The 3,908-nt window shown below is 49.0% G+C and overlaps 1 protein-coding gene across 1 annotated transcript in view; it reads right to left on the bottom strand.

Annotated features, from left to right (window-relative positions):
- The window catches only part of LOC126930835 (tubulin alpha-1A chain), a 421,509-nt gene that overhangs the window by 365,246 nt on the left and 52,355 nt on the right, over positions 1 to 3,908 (bottom strand). The window lies entirely within an intron of this gene.

Here is a 3,908-nt window from a genome sequence, read left to right on the forward strand (position 1 = left end):
CATTCTTCAACCACTTTGCAGGTAAAGGGAGTAGAGCTCGTCCTTAAACCCTTGGGAACCCTGCCTGTTGACCAGGCAGTGTGGTAGAGTATAAAGACTCAACCTGGATTTTAATTCTGGCTTCACAGCTTGGTAACTGTGTGACCGACTGCCCTTGGACAGATAACAGCTTTGAATCTCTTTCTGAACTGTGAAGTGGGACAATGGCAATGACTTTAGAAGACATCTAGCCAGGTGCTACAGAACAGTACCCTGGGCGTCTAGGCTAACCCATGACAAGTTGAATGTTTAGCCCCTTTCCTTTTCTGTCTCTCCTGCTTTGTTAAAAAGTAGACTTTGTTAAAAAGAAGACTTCCCCTATCTCCAGCCACACAGACCTTATTAACTACAAAAATACTAAAAATCCAGCTATCCTATTCCTTCTGTAAAATTTTTTCCTGAGTGCATGCCCCTCCAGCATGGTGAGCCCTGTGCCCCTCTTGTCTGCCATACTGGTCAGAAAATACACCCCTACCCCAGTTTCAGAGCTATGTGGATGGGGCAGGCAGATGCTGATGGAGCCGACCTCAGCTAACACAGTAACCATTGCAGCAGCACACAGGTGGAGCTGGGGTCAGGGTTTCCCAGGGGAAAGTCAAGGAACATTATTTCCATACGTGTGATGAGGCAGTTTTATTACCTGCCTTGATACTCAGTTCCAAGGAGGAAACTCTATCCAAAAAAGATGTTTCTGGGTGAAGAAACTCACCCACCAGCACAACTATTCTCCTGCCTGCCCCTTCACTGCTGTCAAAACAGCAGGAACAAATACCACGCACTCCAATTCCTTAGGGAAAAGTCAGGTCTCCTTTTTATGTCTCTTCAACTTAACCGAGTTAGGCTTTCTCTGTAACTTGATTTCAAACACACCTGTTTTCTGGTGCTGCTAGAACACATGAATTGAGAGGATGAGATTTCTCAGGAGGCCAGGCATACACTCCCTTGCCAGCTCCAGCAGGGCTGTGTCGGCCACCTTCCTATGGGGCCTGCAGTTAACTGCAGTGTCTCACCTGGCGTGGAGTCCAGGTATTGTTCACAGTGGGCACTCACTACAGGTCACTGACCAACTGTCAGAAATAACCATGCAGTTTCCCTTTTCATAGGCTGTTTACCAAAAGAGAAGACGAAGTAGCCCCACAGCATGGCATAGTCCTGAATTGCTGTCAAGTCTTGGTTCAGATCGGATTCTTTTTCTTACTAGCCAAGCAATATGGGCCCGTATCTTTATCTGTGGATAAACACAACAATGTGCCTCCCCGGATTCCCTTGTTTGAAAGTTGATTGTGGGCCGGGCGCGGTGGCTCATGCCTGTAATCCCAGCACTTTGGGAGGCCGAGGCAGGCGGATCAGCTGAGGTCGGGAGTTCGAGGCCAGCCTGGCCAACATGGTGAAACCCCGTCTCTACTAAAAATAAAAAAATTAGCTGGGTGTGGTGGCACCCGCCAGTAATCCCACCTACTCGGGAGGCTGAGGCAGGAGAATCACTTGAACCCAGGAGGTGGAGGTTGCAATGAGCCAAGATCGTGCCATTCAACTCCAACTTGGGTCACAAGAGCAAGACTCCATCTCAAAAAAAAAAAAAAAAAAAAAAAAGGTTGATTGTGGTCTGTTCCCACTCTAGCCAGAGTCTTCCACTAAAAGAAAAGGAATCGCCTAGAATGAGACAGACAAGGTGCGGCCAAGTACTAGAGGCCTCAAAGAATTCCAAAATGTTTTATTTTGGTGGGGATGAGGAACCCTCAGGCTTCATCCTGAGCTCATTTCCCTGGTCCTAGCACCAAGGGCCAGGGATTTGTTGTTGTTCTGTCGCCCAGGCTGGAGTGCAGTAGCATGATCTCAGTTTCCTGCAACCTCCGCCTCCTGGGTTCAAGCGACTCTCCTGCCTCAGCCTCCCGAGTAGCTGGGATTACAGGCGTGTGCCACCATGCCCTGTTAATTTTTGTATTTTTAGTAGAGATGGGGTTTCATCACATTGGCCAGTTGGTCTTGAACACCTGACCTCAAGTGATCCACCCGCCTCGGCCTCCCAAAGTGTTGGGATTACAGACATGAGCCACTGCACCCGGCCAGGCCAGGGCTTTTCAAAAATAACAGCTGGCTCAGGTTCATTTCACAAATCAAAAGACCTGATACTCTGCAAGATAAAGTACCCTCTGCCCACCCTGGGTCTCCCAGCTGGCCAGTGGCAGAGCTAGATTGGAACCCCAACTAGTCTGACTTGAAAGCCCAAGATTTTCCCACCATACAACACAACCTTAGAAGCGGAGCCTGGCCATGCTGGCTGAGAGCCAGGCTCAGAGAACAGGCCTGGGGACCTCCAGAGAAGAAGGTGGAGAGAGTGGGAAGAGGCAGGGAAGGGGAGGGGCCCCTGGGCTCTGTTCCTCGACAGCCGCCTGTTCCCACTCCCTGAACACAGTGTCTGACTCCACCTGCGCTTTGTGGTTGCGGAGTGGGGGGACTTTTTCCATCCTTTGTGTCTTGAGCGGTTTTTTCCTTGCTTTGAGCTTCCCTACTCTCTCTCCGTGTTCCTTTTTGTAGCTAATACTCCCACAGGCCTCCCACGGCCAGCTCCAAAATGCAGCCTCCTGAGTTTCTTCTTGTTGACAGAGGCTTTAAGCATCTCTGAACAGGGATCCTCCTCAACGTTCCCCTCCCTATGACTCCCCACCACGGTCAAATGAGTCAAGAGCTGGTGGAAGGGGAGAGGAAAAGGAGTTACAGTGAGGAGGACTATGGTGCTCATCTCCCAGGGCCCTGCTCAATTTTCAACTCCCCAATCCCTGTCTTACTCTCTCCTAAATGTGGGTCTCTGCCCTTTGTGCATATGGGTTGGGGGCTGGAGGAAAGATGGAAGGAAAAGATAGGGAATTAAAAGAATAAAAGAGGACCGGGCAAGGTGGCTCACGCCTGTAATCCTAGCACTTTGGGAGGCCGAGGCAGGTGGATCACCTGAGGTCAGGAGTTCGAGACCAGCCTGGCCACCCTGGTGAAACCTCGTCTCTACTAAAAATACAAAAACTAGCTGGGCATCCTGGCGAGCACCTGTAGTCACAGCTACTCGGGAGGCTGAGGCAGGAGAATCACTTGAACCCAGGACGCAGAGGTTGCAGTGAGCGAGATCATGCCATTGCACTCCAGCCCGGGCAACAGAGTGAGACTCCGTTCAAAAAAAAAAAAAAAAAAAAAAAAAACAAGGAATAAAAGAAAAAACAATTTTTTAAAAAAAAGAATAGAAAGAAAAAAAGAGGGAATTAGTGACTAAGAGCTGGGGGAATTCATACAAACAAAAGACTGGTCTGGCAGGAAGATCTGAGGGACTGGGTAAACGTGAAGAGAGAGGACAGTGGGCTAAGATCCTGTGCCTGATCACACTCATTCAAAACAGGCCAGATAAAGGAAAGGGTCGGTAGCGGCACCCCCGCTCAGTACGCATTCACATGAGTTCTTTGAGGGGCAATGGGGGAAGGAGTTTAAAGGCCCAAACAGGCCTTTGACTTTTCTCTCTGCAATAAGAATGATAATAACATTCCATAAATATTAGTGTATTTTCTTCTCCTAGAAGTGGGAACCAGGGCAGCAAAGGGTGACATGGGCATTATGCCTGGAGCTGCTGGAGGAGGCAGTGCACCTCAGACTAGGGATTTGACCTCTTTGCCTCAAGTTTTTCGTCTGTGAATTGGCAGTTATAGCCAATAACTAGCTCATAACGTTATTATGAAGATTAACTGGATAATCCAAGTAAAGCACTTTGCACAGTGCCTGGCACAAAGTTAATGCTCAATAAGTGTAAGCTGCTGTAATCCTCAGGGGCACCCCACACATTCCATCTTGCCCTGCTCACCCCAACCCAAGGTGTCTGGTTTGGCTTA

This window comes from Macaca thibetana, chromosome 11, assembly GCF_024542745.1.
Source record: "Macaca thibetana thibetana isolate TM-01 chromosome 11, ASM2454274v1, whole genome shotgun sequence".
Classification (NCBI taxonomy): Eukaryota; Metazoa; Chordata; class Mammalia; order Primates; family Cercopithecidae; genus Macaca; species Macaca thibetana.